The following is a 16,565-nucleotide window of genomic DNA, read 5'->3' as shown; positions in this document are numbered from 1 at the left end:
CATTCAGAGTGCATTGAAAAAGACTTTTTTGAGAGGACAAATGTTTCAGGCTTCGCGGCACTAAATCTCATCCCTACCTGGCACAAGTCGGCAGCAAACCCATTCAGCGCATAGTTGAGATAGCATTCTGATCAGCCAAGTAGCACTAAGTTATCTGCAAATAGATTATAGCTTCAGGGAGTATAGTTTTTATACTGAGCTTTCCGTTTCGGAAATATTAGTTACTACTTTATTTGGAGAACTTAAATTGAAGTCAGACAATGTTGTATTTTCTTTCAACTTAAATTTTTATCAAAAAGAGAAGGTTAAAAACAGACGTAATGAATTACAAGTTGGCTAACGTTTGTGAAATAATGCATTGAAAGGGAGATTTGAGCTTTTTTTAAGTGAGGAAAATATGATACTTTTACATGCTGGTCATAACTCTTCAAACCTCGGACCAGTGTACTAACTGAACCCCTCCTTTATAAATCCTAGTTATACGATATTATGTTTTCGCTAATAATAGGTGACCTGCCAATTGTAAATCGATGTATAAAAAATTGATATTTGGCCAAAAATTATATTTAAACGTTAATATTTGTATAAAGCTCTTATGTCGATGCTCTTGAATATCAGTTAATCAAGGCATTTTTACACTAAACCCTACTTCCATTCTTATAACCGAATACTGGCGTTTAATTGAATGTTAGTTGTATTTCTGTTGGAAGTTTGGCGGCTGTCCGATCATCATACTCACCAGACATGTGCTTACCTGTATTTTTTAGAAACAATAACACTTATATTCATTGATCTTGTACTATAAAATTTGTTGTTGGCTATTATCGATTTGAGCATTCCAACGATAACAAGATTATATATTGAACTGGTTTCGATTTTTGAAAACAATTATTCATATAAATTGCTACAACAAACAATTGCTTGGTATATATCAATCATTACTTTTATTATGAAGACAGCATGCCCAGAACAGGTAAATAATTTAGCCATGTGTAATCTCTTAAAAATTTTATTGATGTCTGCATATTATTTCCATGCAAACAATCTTTTTAGATTTGCTATTGTTTGTTTATGTGAAAATATTCATTATATTCATTTAATGGTCTCCATATATGTATGCTTGTGGGTTTATAAATGTTATTTTGTATATTACAATATAAGACAATATATATAAAATTTAAGTATGTGTGAACATCTCTCCTGAACATTCCTCCTGATGGTCGATTCATTCGGAAATAAAAGAGATACAGTGCGTGTGAGTACTGGTCTGAATGAACCTGTTATTTTGCTTGTCTTGTTATTGTTATTTATATAGATCTTATATGTGTCATTTGTGTGATATTACTGGTTTTTCTACGCGTGTGTATTTGTGTGCATGAGAAATTGTGTAAATTCTGTACATGCGGGTGTAAAGAATAGGGCGAGAAAATACGTGTCCAAGAAAAACAATCTGCCTATCAAGGATGGCAGCAAAGTGTACTTATTAATTAGTGAATGTATGCATCTGTCTCTGTGTGTGTGTATGTATTTATGTATGCATAGATCGATGTTTCTCTTTACGGTATATTAATTATACAGCTTTCAAGCAAGTTAATAGCGCTCTTGACTCATAGCTGATTCAACCTGCCAAGGGAAAGGATATCTTTATTTTATCCATCATATACCTGGGGAGAATACGGCACACTTTAAAAAATTTGTTAACAGATTTACCCTGAAAAGGTGAGTCACAGTTTTATATACATGCATACATGCATACACACACACACACACACACACACACACACACACACACACACACACACACACACACAAACACACACACACACACACACACATATAGAGAGATTTGATTCTTGTTCTATAATATTTATGTCGTATATACATATCAAAAATCATTTGTACAACCACTTTATAAGGATACGTTCATAGAACTACGTCATCTCACCTATTTTATTACACTCACACACACGAACGTGCATACACACACTCACACACGCACACACTCACAGGCACACAGATATATGCAAGTACGTATTTATGTTTGCATGTGGTCTATATAATTGTGTATACTTTTATTTATTGCTATAAGTTTTAATCCAGCTGATAAATAGCCTGTGTAGCGTATTTACTGTGGTATATCTATGTAGCTTTGTTATATCTCTTCAATTTATATAGCAATATTCAAAATATTGAAGATGCTGATTCAGTACGTGCAGCAACATGCGTGAATATGTATCCACGAATATATTCAACATTACTCAATATTGAATCAGAATATTTATCCATTTCAGCTTCGTATATACAAAATATACAAATTCGTTCACCTTGCAAGAATTTTCGCTGTCTTTTTTATGGTTGTTATGTGGTATCAGCTCACCTCTGATCAGGCAGACTTAAGATCAAACACAAATTTGAAACTTAATCCCTAACTCCTTCACCAGGAACAGATATATACATGACATATGGCACCAGTCATCGTTTATCCGAAACAGCTGTAAAAATAAACCTTGGTATCGTTATTTGTACACAACACCTTCCGTGATTCTTACGCCTACTTTTATTTACCTGCTTTTTTAAACACACACGCGCGTGCACGCACATACACGTACGCACACACAGACCTGTGTGTTATTGCATGCATATATATATATATATATATATATATATATATATATATATATATATATATACTCATGGAATATGATCGCATGAGTTTTACTTTTCAATACAGTCTCCCTTGCAATCCATACACTTTTCCCCATCGGTGTTGCAGTATTTGGATCCCATTGTTGAAGAACGTTTCATCGTGTAGTTCAAAAAAGTTACCAATAGCAGATATGACCTCATTATCACTGCGCTATGGGTCCACAGCCAAGTGTTTTTTCATGCTGGGGAATAGGTGATAGTTGGCAACTGCCTCAACAAATTGCCATATCGGATTTCATTGATGACTTGGCCCTTTTGAAGATAGTCAATAAGCACAATGCTGTTTTCATCTCCCAAAACTGAGCCCATCACCTTCTACGCAGATGAAACGACTTTGGCCGTCTATGGAGAAGGTAAAGAGGGGTGTGTGTATCCCCTTCATGGAGTGTCTCTTTATCTCCGGCTCAAAGTGATGAACCCAACACTCATCCTGGCTAAGGAAACATTCGAGGAAACCAGCTTGATCTGGCTCAAATAATGTCTGATTTTCCCGTGACGTGGTCAGTTTGGTGCACTTTTAGCCAGGTGGCTATCTTATTTATAGTTAATCACCTGTCATTCATCGCCATGGAATAAACATGATCACTGTTTTCCTCGGTAGTGGCAGTTGCAGGACATTCAGACCTTGAGTCACCTTCATCACTTTCTCTTCCCCACCTAAATTCAGCAGCCTACTTTTGAACTGTTGATGAAACTGGAGCGGCATCCCCTAATTTAACAACCGTGTCAACCTGAATGTCGTTGGGGGACTAAACCATTTTTCTGCAGGTACTTCATAACACCACGATGTCAAATTTTGTCGGTTTTCAAGAGAACACGCTGCTAGTTACTTTGAAGTCTTCTTTGAACAATCAGATGTCATTTTAGTGGGAAAGGAACAATGCAGTTATTAATGAGTTAAAATTAATACATAGTCAACCTATGCATTTTTCAGCTCACCCTAGTAACGTGGTGGAATTTATTTCGAGAAAAGAACCACCGAATTTCAAATTTAGGCATTATTTCAAATGAGCATCACATTCATGGAAATAAGGAGTGAAAGGCTGAGTGTGATTGTAAGGTGGTTGTTGTGTGGTTAAATATTTAAAGCAAGGAATTAATGATCTCGTCTTATGTTGAGCTCACATTATTCATTTCTCTCCCTCTACATTCTGGTAGAATTTGTTGAGAGATTGCAACTTTATACGGGAATAATGGCCGAGATCAGTTTTCGATGTATTATCTATTTTTGAAGAGTGTAATGATTGATATTTTCTAATCCTCTAAAAATGTCTGGATTCATAACTTCCCTTTATTGATTTTCTTTAACCTCAGGTTATGCCTGATGGAGCAGGCCGTTGATTAACGATATTTCAGTCACGCCAATCACATTTTTTATAGCTATCGTGTATCTAAGAATACGTTATGTGTCGCCTCAGACTATATAAGACAAGTTTCTCCACTATTAAATTACATTTAGAATGAGTAAACTATTTAGAACTACGCAGATGTGAGACAAAAGACTTTGATGTTGGGGGTTCGTGTCTTGATACTGTGATAAACTTGTGGCCTAAAATTTCATTCGTAGTGATGAACAATAGCACTTTATTTGATTCCTATAAAATCAGCGATTGCTCCGTTGTCAGCTTAAACGATGGGTGACATTTAATTCGATGAATCTCGTATTCGATTAAAAATCTTTTTCATGCCTCTAGTGTTGCTTACATCTCCGTATATCATATTGTATGAGGTTGCACAGCCTAGAGGTAAAAGTGTTGCACTCACGAACGTGAGATTGTGGATTCAATTTCTGGACCGTGTTATGCGTTATGTTCTTGAGCAAGAGATTTCTCTCACGTTGCTCTGCGATTACTTCGACAACTGTGCATCTGTTCAGGCAACGTTGATTTAATGGAAGTATTGAGCTAATGTACAGCACAAACATGTAATCATTATAAACATATCATTTGTGCAAATTGTTCAGCCAAAAATAGTAGAAATGAATTACTTGGTCTAGAAGAGACTACAATCATATCATATTGTTAGTAATAATACCTTACAAAGAATTACACCAGGCTGTTCTATCAAGAAATCTTTCCGATATCTATAGGTACATAATTATTCATTTCACAGTTCTTGTTGTATCCTCCCATCCTACTCAATCTGCAACAAGAGCAATTTTAATTCCTTTAGAGCATTAATACTTTTGATGAAAAGCACGAACGTAGCAACGTTGCCATTTTCCTTTCTGCTAAAAGAACCTAATCTATAGCTTTTGTAGAGAGGACACCATCAAATAGCCGTTAGTTGTGTCAATTGCTAAACATTCTCCCACTCTGTCTAATAAATATTTCATCTGCCCTTAAATACATGAGGCTAAGATAAAAATAAATAGTTTAAGCAGTTGCATACTTCATATATATGTATCTTCTTTAAACAGTCAATAATATATGCTTACTTTTATGTTTGTAATGTGAATGGCAATCTATTCATGTAATTTAATATATTTTAATCACTGGAAGGGATACTGTATTTCGTTTTGAAACCATAACATACTGACAAGTATATTAAAGGTTTATAAGTCAATACTGTGTTCTGTTTTGTTTTAGCAGTGCACTGTTTTCATTTTCTAAGTGTCTCTCGATAGATTTTGTATAGAATTTAGAGCCAGTGGTGAAAGTTAGGACGTTTCGTATACGAATACGTCTATGTAAGCAATGCAATAGAAGGCAGGAAATAGGTAAAGGGTGTGTATGCATATCTCAATAGTTATTTCTTCTTCTTCAGCACTACAACCATCTCATTGTTTAAATAGACGTATACCAAACGTAATTTTCAGTGTTGGCCCTAAATTCTGCAGAAAACCTGTAGAGATTAAAAAAAAATGAAAACAATGCACTGCTAACACAAAGTAGGATCAGTATTGACTTATAAACCTTTAATATACGTGGTAGTATGTTATGATTGCAAATCAAAATACTGTGCCCTTATCAGTAATTAATATGTTCGTACCAGTTGCCAGGAATATGTTTGATGTATAAATTAGTTTATGCAATAGTGCTACACAGCTAAGCTCAGAGGCTATTTAAGCAATGTATTCGTGGATATTTAGTGGGTTGAATGTGATACTGAAGAAAGAGCAATAACTCCTGAAATATACATATACAACTATTACCTATTTTTCTATCTTCGACTGCATTGCTTACATAGGCATCTTCGTATAGAAAACGTCGTAGCTTTCATTGTTGCCTCTAAATTCTATAGAAAAATTTAATACATTATGTAGAACAAAATTAATCACATATTACATAGCGTCGGAGATTTTAGTGTAGTAAATGCAGGTCTCCCTACTTTCTTATATAAGGGTAATAATTATTTTAGTTCTAGCACAAGCTCAGATCAAATCAGTTGCTAAATTTATTTTTCCTTTTGTATTAGAATAGAATGTTAAAGGAGAAACTCCTAGAGGTATAGATTTCATACATACAAAATAGTGATGGTTTATAGATAAAGTAAAATAAAATCAGAACTCAAATAAGGATGAAAGTGACTAATTACTTCCTTCAATGCACTCGCAGCTACTTCTCTTTTAAGATATTGGTTTCTTTTGGCGATTGCAAGAATTACATTCACTATATAATTTATTTTGAATGGAACGTACACAAAATTCACAAGTTAGAATTTGAAATAAAAGAGTTCCACTGAAAGGCAAAACAAGGTTCTGCCTTCGTTTCACTTGCAATTTTGATCTTGGGCATTAATATTCCTTCTATCTAGTTACCAACTAAAATTTTACAACAGATTATCAAGATATGGAATGCAACCAGAAAACAAGTATGTAGGCTTATATTATGATCCATGTGCATATGTCTTCCGTTTCAAACATTGGTATATATATATTTCAAACAGTAAGAAAAATAATTGGTGCTATGTAATGAAACATACCAATATTTTACCCCAGTATTTTATATTTCGTAGAACTAAAGAGTTAAACTAGAGAATTTCTGCGAAGTGAAGTTGAGTATGCTTTTTATCTTCCTACAGTCGATAAAATGACTATTATTATTATTATTATTATTATTATTATTATTATTATTATTATTATTATTATTATTATTATTATTATTATTATTATTATTATTATTATTATTATTATTATTATTATTATTATTATGATATTACTGGTGTTAATCAATTCACTATATACATATGCTTTAAAAACGACTCCGTTTCAGTGTGAAAATGAAACGTTCCAATAAATTGCATTGGGGTCTATGACCCTTTAAATGCTTTGTTCTAGTCAAAAGGTTTATTCATATTGAAGAACAGAAATTTCCTACATTATTTACATTATTTACATTTGACGGATATTTGTCCTCATCTTTGTTGTTAACACATCGTTTTGGCTGATATACCCTCCGGCCTTCATCGGTTGTCTTGGGGAAATTTCGAACCTGGGTTCTCATTCCTAATGTATGTTTCGATGTTCTTCTTCTTCTTACTATTATTATTATTATTATTATTATTATTATTATTATTATTATTATTATTATTATTATTATTATTATTATTATTATTAGTCACTGCTTGGAATCGAACTCGGAATCTTGGGGTTAGTAGCCCGCGTTCTTAACCACTACGCCTTATGTCTGTGGGCATATGGCGTAGTGGTTGGAAACCCAGGTTCGAAATTTCCCCAATATTCCTGAAGAAGGCTGGAGGGTATATCAGCCAAAACGTTGTGTTAACAACAAACAAGATGAGGACAAATATCCGTGAAATGTAAATAATGTAAATAATGTACATAATTCCTCATCTCTTAAATATAGAACTGTAGAAACTTCCTAAATATAAAGAAAAGGTCGAAATGACGAAGAAGTCAGTAAAAGTAGAAGACATGTGAGAGTTAAAGCATCTTACATCTTACACCTCAAAATGTGTGTAATTTAAAACTGTAATTAAATCTTGTAATTAACAAAACATTAACATACTTTATAACATCTCTCTTATTTCAGAGTACAAATCACACTAAGGTCGAATGTGACATTCATTGTTGCTTTACTCAGGAAGCTTTACACGACCTTTCTTTCTCACTCCTGAGCTCTCATCATTCTTTAATTATATTATGGACTGAAAAAAAATTAACTACTTAACAGGTGTGTGTATGTGTGTGTGTGTATAACTGTTTTGATCTCTATCTATCTATCTATCTATCTATCTATCTATCTATCTATCTATCTATCTATCTATCTCCCATCTTTGTTGAGCCCTGTGTGGCTAATAAATGAAATGTATTTATCTATCTATCTAATTAAAACATAGGGTAAAAATCAGATATTAATTAATATCGATTTATTACCAGGAAGCTAGCACATTGAAAGAATCCGAGAGATTTAGAAAAAATATCTGAGACCTTATGGGATTAAAGTATATTTTATATATATATGAAGTTGACCAGTAAAGTGGACATTTAATATGCTAGAAATAGACCACATTTTATGTCGCGAATAACTTTTTAATTTTATGTATGTAATTTTCAATGTCTTCCTCGCTTACGGTTTGGTATCTATCTATCTATCTATCTATCTATCTATCTATCTATCTATCTATCTATCTATCTATCTATCTATCTATCTATCTATCTATCTCATATATATATATATATATATATATATATATATATATATATATATATATATATATATATATATATATATATATATGGGAGAATGTACGAAAAAACAACAACAGACGAGGACAGGTGGTGTAAACAACAAAAGGATGTATTAGTATGACGCTCGGGAATATATATATATATATATATATATATATATATATATATATATATATATATGTATGTATATATAGATGTGTATATATATATATATGTGTGTGTATATATATATATGTGTGAATATATATACATGTATATATATGTATAAATATATGTATATATATATATATATATATATATATATATATATATATATATATATATATATATATATATATATATATATATATATATATATATACCTTTTCGAGGTCGATAAATTAAGTACCAGTTGCGTACTGGCATCAATCTAATCGACCGGACCCCCTCCCCCAAAATTTCAGCCCTTGTGCCTGGAGTAGAAAATATTATCTACCTTTGTTTCTGGTGGACTGCGTTGCTCATTTGTAAGCTCAAAGTTACCAGAACTAAATTTTGCAAATCAATTTGATACTGTTTGCTGTGTAGTGACATTAAAATGAAATACTCCATTAATATCCTGAGCTGTCTGCGATACTGCATTTTCAAGAAAAAATTCATTTTTCAAAACTGTACAAATTTCGAGCTTATCCATCTCTAAAACAAAAATAGCAAAAAATAAAAACGATTTATAAATGTTTTATAAAGCGCAGAATGAGTTACAATAAAGAAATAGATGTGTCAGCTTTCTAACAAAAAATAAAGATTGTCAAAATAAAATAATTGCGCAAAATGAGCAGCTGTCAAAGTTTACCGTATACCTTACTACAAATTTCATACTTGACGACCTAATGTTTATAAGTACAGGTATTAAATTTATGATTATTAATCAGTTCATTAAAAGCAAGATATTTTATCAATCAAGACGCCGGGAAAGGATCGAAATACTTATATTCTTTTATTCTTTTACTTGTTTCAGTCATTTGACTGCGGCCATGCTGGAGCAGCACCTTTTTTTAGTCGAGCAAATTGACCCAAGACTTATTCTCTGTAAGCCTAGTACTTATTCTATCGGTCTCTTTTTGCCGAACCGCTAAGTTATGGAGGAAGTAAACACACCTGCATCGCATGTCAAGCGATGTTGGGGGGGGGACAAACACAGACACACAAACACAGAAACACACACACACACACACACACACACACACACACACACACACACACACACACATGTACATATACATATATACGACGGGCTTCTTTCAATTTCCGTCTACCAAATCCACTCACAAGGTTTTGGTCGGCCCGAGGCTATAGTAGAAGACACTTGCGCAAGGTACCATGCAGTGGTACGAAACACAGAATCATGTGGTTGGTAAGCAAGCTACTTATCACACAGCCACTCCTGAGCCTATATATATATATATATATATATATATATATATATATATATATATATATATATATATATATATATATATATATATATATATATATATATATATATATATATATATATATATATATATATATATATATATATATATATATATATATATATATATATATATATATATATATATATATATATATATATCAAACAATAAGCAACACGGATTTCAAAAGTGATTGCAGTACGCACGTTTCATGCTACTTCAATTTATTTAAGTAATGTGAGCATTACCTTAAATGCAATATGAAGAGCAATCTTCAGCTGCACGAAAAAATGTAGAAAAAAAGACATATTACAAATGTGGCAACATATTAAAACCATGTGGGAGAGAGCAGAGGAAGAATATATAAGTCCATCTTGACATAGCAAGGTCTATCTAGCCTGATAGACCCTGCTATGTCAAGATGGACTTATATATTCTTCCTCTGCTCTCTCCCACATGGTTTTAATATGTTGCCACCTTTGTAATATGTCTTTTTTTCTACATTTTTCGTGCAGCTGAAGATTGCTCTTCATATTGCATTTAAGGTAATGCTCACATTACTTAAATAAATTGAAGTAGCATGAAACGTGCGTACTGCAATCACTTTTGAAATTCGTGTTGCTTATTGTTTGATTTTAATCACCCATCCTTTTGGGATGTGATATTCGGGTGCCTTCGCATAAGTACCATATTCAAGCCTTGAATCTATATCTAAACCGTATATATATATATATATATATATATATATATATATATTGCGGAGATGTACTTGCGTAGCAAGTGACCTGATCTAAGATCATGTACTGGAACGAAAACAATTGCAGCGTGGAAGGTGTTTATAAGCCATTTAAAACAACACAAAAAGCGCACAGAATTTTGTCAGTGAACAGGTCGCGGTCTCAAAGCGATGAAAATATTTTGACAAATTAAATATATATGTTGAAGTGAATCTAACGGTTTTTGAGTGTTATTTTAAATGGCTTATAAACACCTTCCACGCTGCAATTGTATATATATATATATATATATATATATATGAAATTCAATCTTTGCCTCTCAGGAAAACTCTTCATTCTGTTCCAGGATATACATGTATTGAACCAAAGACGAGAACTTTTAAATTTCTGCAGGTACGCTACAACATTTAAAATGTCAATTAAAAAAATACCATGTTGATAAAACATTTTGACTTTCGAAAAATTTCAAATTTCGCATTTCAATTTGGCTGTTACACCTAAAATATAGACATTCTTTAGTATTACAATCCTCGTACATATTTCACCTTCATATTTTACATCCAACTTTTAAGAAAGCCTTCAAATGTTTTGAAAATTTAAATTTAAATTTTGCCGAGGTTTTATATATATATATATTTAAACTTATATATTTATATCACATTTAATTATATTATGTTAATTTATCATACAATTTTCTTATTTTAATGTTCTATACATCAGACACTTTTTAAAAAATATATTTGTATGCGTATATACGTTATGGTGTATATATGTATATATGTATCTTGATTTGAATATATGAATGTAGATATATATCTACGTATATGTTTATTTCTATATGTATATGCTTGTGTACATGTGTGTTCCTATTGCATGTATGAATGTATTTATGTAGATATGCATGTCTTTTTATGTGTGCGCTTGCAAATTTACTGCAGTATCTAACATCTGTTAGATACTTTTTGAGAACGCCAACATCCAAATCATTTCTCTCTCTCTCTCTCTCCATTTTTCTCTTTCTAATTTTCTCTTTCTCTTTCTTTTTTTCTTTTTTCCGCCACCTATTTCCTTTTTCTTTCTCCTACCACTTATTATCTGATATTCTTTTCGTTTTCTTTCTCTAGCTTAGTAATATACATGGAGAAGTATTATGTGTGTATATATTTGTACGTGGATTCCTATATATGCATTAGTGTATATATATATATATGTTCTGCCTGTATTTGTTTGTATATGTATGTAGGCATATACCAACGTTTGTATGTTTTGTATATATATATATATATATATATATTATAGTTTCAGCTTAGAGCTGCGACCATGCTGATGCACCGCCGTGTTGCGACACTGTTATTACAGGGAGCCTCTTACAATTTGTGGCACTTGGTGAAGAATGGAGTTTGATTTAGCAACCCTCATTTGCACCTCCTGTCGCGAGGTAGGTTCATCTGGGACTCTCGACAGGAAGAGGTCCAGCTTTGATTAAAAAACCCCTACATCTACTTTGTGCAGGTTCCTCAGGCTCTTTGGGAGAATATTAAAAAGCTGTGGGCCCCTGAAACCCAAACTGTTGTAGTAACTGGTCCTGAAGCGCGATGGCATTGCTGGGATCTTTGGCACTATGCAGTGTCGTCCCGTTCTAGCATTGGTGTAGCTTTCAATGCCAAAATTTGGCACAATTCCTTCCAGGATCTTCCAGATGTATATTACTGCATACCTCTCCCGCCTTCTCTCCAGGGAGTAGAGTCTTAGCTGTTTCAGCCTTTCCCAGTAGCTGAGCTGTTGCAAAGAGACAATCTTCTTTGTGAATCTTCTCTGGATTGCTTCAAGGTCTGCTGTTAATTTCACACTGCTGGGTGACCACAGCTGTGAGCAGTAATCCAGGCGGCTGAGGACGAATGTCCTCCAGAGGATCATCATGGTTTCCTTATTTCTGGTTCTGAATGTTCTCAGGATCCATCCAGCCAATCGTCTGCACTTTGTTGCCATCCTGGTAATGTGCACTTGGAAAGAGGCATCATCACTCATGTCGATACCCAGGTCTCTCACTGATTTAGGCTCTGGGATTGAAATTCCCTGCGGACCAGTGTACTCTGTAAGTTTCATATTCAGTTTTGGGCGTTGGTAGCGCAGGGCTTGGAATTTTTCAGCATTAAACTGCATATTATTATCCTCAGCCCATCTATATATATAAAGGTTTTTTGGTATGTGTATGTATCACCAAATGTATATGTATTTTCATGATGTTAGTTCTTTGTAAATGTTTTTATTTTAAACGGACATATCTTTTTAATTAATTTAAATTTATTTTACCATTAATTAATTTACCCTGGGTGTACAGGTTTTTCCCTTCTACTAAAGCTAATTTTTGATTTAAGGTTTTCTTCGATTTCTATGTTAATATGATTTTAAACTGTAATTGTAATTTCATATAACTGGTTATTGAAAAGTCCTTTAGTTGAAAGGACCAATGAAACTAAACCATTTTCAAATGTCTATATATCAAAGTGATTGTATATTTATACATGTAACCTAATTTTTGTTTCATTTTCAACTAAAACTGTCGGACAAACAGGAATGTGAAACTCTGAGTAGCAGCTTTTGTGATGTCTTTGCAGCTTTATTAATAAATCATATTACTCTACTTTCCGAAATTCGATTACTATTTTTCCACCTTGTTTCACATTCATGTGCTTAATCTGGTATATATATATATATATATATGTATGTATGTATGTATGTATGTATGTATGTATGTATGTATGTATGTATGTGTGTAAGTAGAGCATGGCTACGTAGTAAGAACCTTACTTCCCAACTTCATGGTTTCGCGTTCTGTCACACCGTGTGGCACATTGGGCAAGGTTTTCGTTGGCGGCCCGACGCAAGCCTAGTGAGAGGATTTGGTTGACGGAAACTGAAACTCATCGTGTACATCTATATGTATGTATATATATATATATATATATATATATATATATATATATATATATATATATATATATATATATATATATATATATATATATATATATATATATATATATGTATATATATATATATATATATATGTATATATATATATATATATATATACACATACATATATATATATATATGCATATATATACATACATATATATATACACAATTATATATATATACATGTATATATATACATATGTATATATACATATATATATATATATATATACATATACATATATATATATACATATATATACATATATATGTGTATATACATATATATGTATATATATATATATATATATATATATATATATATATACATACACACACACACACACACACACACACACACACACACACACATATATATATATATATATATATACGTGTATAAAGGATGGCCACTAGGTGGACATCCAATATGCTAGAAAGAGGTCATCAACGACCCAACCATAAAGAAAAATAATGTTCGCTAGAAAAATTTCGCAAAACACCAGAACAGGACAAAATGAGAAATATACAGAATAAAGAATTAGCTGTGTAGTGCAGTTTCGAACGTTAACGTTTTACTTACGTACCAACATCCGTGTTCCCGTCAGCACAGCCGTTCTAGAATCAATATAATTTGCAGAACTATGCACGAATTGACTTCATGAAATAAGACTTGCATACAGTTCTACCGATTACATTGGGGCTATTTTTTAAAATACCTCAGCTCCGGCGCGCAAAATTCCGGAAACAATTCTGCAGAGAATAATTCACTGCAGTATGTGTTGCCGGCTGGAGAACATAACTATTTAAATTATTATTTATATAGATAGGATGATAAATTGAAAATTAATTCAATTTGAAACCAAGTGGCCTAGCATATAAAAAATCTGAAAATTCAGAAAAAATTGTATTACACGTGTATAAGAGATGACCACTAGATGGACATCAAATATGCTGGAAAGAGGTCATCAACGACCCAACCACAAAGAAAAATAATGTTCTCCAGAAAAATTTCGCAAAACACCAGCACAGGACAAAATGAGAAATATACAGAATAAAGAATTAGCTGTGTACTGCAGTTTCGAACATTAACGTTTTGCGAAATTTTTCTGGAGAACATTATTTTTCTTTGTGGTTGGGTCGTTGATGACCTCTTTCTAGCATATTAGATGTCCGCCTAGTGGTCATCCCTTATACACGTGTAATACAATTTTTTCTGAATTTTCAGGTTTTTTATTTTTGTTAATGTTCTATTTGGCCATTCCTATCTATCTATCTATCTATCTATCTATCTATCTATCTATCTATCTATCTATCTATCTATCTATCTATCTACCTACCTACCTGTCTGTTTGTCTGCCTGCCTGTCTGTCTGTCTGTCTGTCTGTCTGTCTGTCTATAAATATGTAGTTGTTTAACTAGCTGTCTATTTTGCTTTTTCACTCTACCCTCTCTCTATACGGATGTATATATATATATATATATATATATATATATATATACTAGCAGAAATACCCGGCGTTGCCCGGGTTAAAGAGAATAATGAAATCTAAAAACGCCGTCTAGACTACGCATCATCTTTATATATAGAGATGTATATACACACACGCACCCAAACACACGTATATATATGTATATCAATATAAATATATGAAAGTCAATGAAGTTTCGTAAAAGAACGTGATCATGTACATACTTTCTTGCTGTTGTGATTATAACACCTCATTGTAAACTATGTTCCTTGTTTTCCCTTGTGGAGCATATACAAATAGGTTTTTTGTTGCTGCCGACTCTTGAGCAGCCAACATACAGTTGTCCATGTGAGAAGCAGGGCTCTTCCAAGAGAAGACCAGCTACAGACAGTGTTTGACCCTAATATTTGTTTATGGACATGGCAAAAGTCACACGAAGGGGGAATTGTAGTCTTCTGAATGTAAAAGGAATGTCTGCTCCTGATGGAGTAAGAGGAATTCTTGGAATAAAGACGTCATCCCCTTTTGCACATCCAGAAAGAATGGTAGCCTCGATAACGTGTGACATCATTTTCTAAATAATGCTCATGTGTTATGTTCGGGTTAAAATTTCATCAACATCAAAAATATATGAATTTTCATGGGAGTTATGGCCGTTATGCAAAGAATATAATTTCCAAATTTCATAAAGATCCATTCAGTACTTTTGACGTAGTTTTGGATAAGAAAACAAATGACTAATGTGTGTTTTTGTGTGCATGTGTATGTGTGTGTGATGGGTGTATATATGTATAGATATCTGTATGCATGTATATATGTATATATGTGTACATATTACATGTACATCTATATATATATATACATCTACACATATGTATACATATACATGTATGTATAGATCTATATATATATACATATACGTGTACATCTATATGTATACATATACATCTCTCTCTCTCTCTCTCTCTCTCTCTTTCTCTCTCTCTCTTTCTCTCTCTCTTTCTCTCTTTCTCTCTCTCTTTCTCTCTTTCTCTCTCTCTCTGAAAGTATCTGTCATTACAGTATCGAAATGGTGTACATATACATGTATATGTATACATATACATCTCTCTCTCTCTCTCTCTTTCTGTCTCTCTCTTTCTCTCTTTCTCTCTCTGTGAAAGTATCTGTCACTACAGTATCGAAATTTGATTGTTTCAGTTAGTGGAATAGTTTCATTTTTAAAGTGAAAGTATTTGACATGAGTGTTTTTGTTTCACTTTTGACACGTAATACTTAAATAGTGGAGGAGATATTATGTTGCCGTGTGCTCGAACTCTGCAAGAAGTTAATAATTTTTTTTTACTAAAACACAGCTGGAACCCTAAGTAAGGCATGTGTAAAATTTGAATGAAATTGGTTGCGTAGTTCTCGAGTTTTAGGGATTCACACAGACAGACAGACAGACAGACAGACAGACACACATTCTCATTTATATATATATATATATATATATATATATATATATATATACATACATTCATTTACAAATATATATTTTAAGCTGTATTTACAGTCATGA

At 32.5% G+C, this 16,565-nt stretch overlaps 1 protein-coding gene across 6 annotated transcripts in view; it reads left to right on the top strand.

Moving 5' to 3' along the window:
• The first annotated feature begins 1,398 nt into the window (after positions 1 to 1,398).
• Positions 1,399 to 16,565, top strand: part of LOC106881053 (protein O-mannosyl-transferase TMTC4) — a 297,366-nt gene continuing 282,199 nt past the window's right edge. For 3 of the 6 annotated variants that reach the window (XM_089348979.1, XM_089348976.1, XM_089348980.1), the window contains exon 1: positions 1,400 to 1,719. The gene's annotated coding sequence lies outside the window, so the exon portion shown is untranslated. Of the gene's footprint in view, positions 1,720 to 16,565 lie in introns of all 6 variants that reach the window. The other 3 variants (XR_016241033.1, XM_089348977.1, XM_052966480.2) reach the window with 2 other exon arrangements.

This window comes from Octopus bimaculoides, chromosome 3 (genome assembly GCF_046866305.1).
Source record: "Octopus bimaculoides isolate indiv1 chromosome 3, ASM4686630v1, whole genome shotgun sequence".
NCBI lineage: Eukaryota > Metazoa > Mollusca > Cephalopoda > Octopoda > Octopodidae > Octopus > Octopus bimaculoides.
This window is presented reverse-complemented; position numbering and strand designations above follow the sequence as displayed.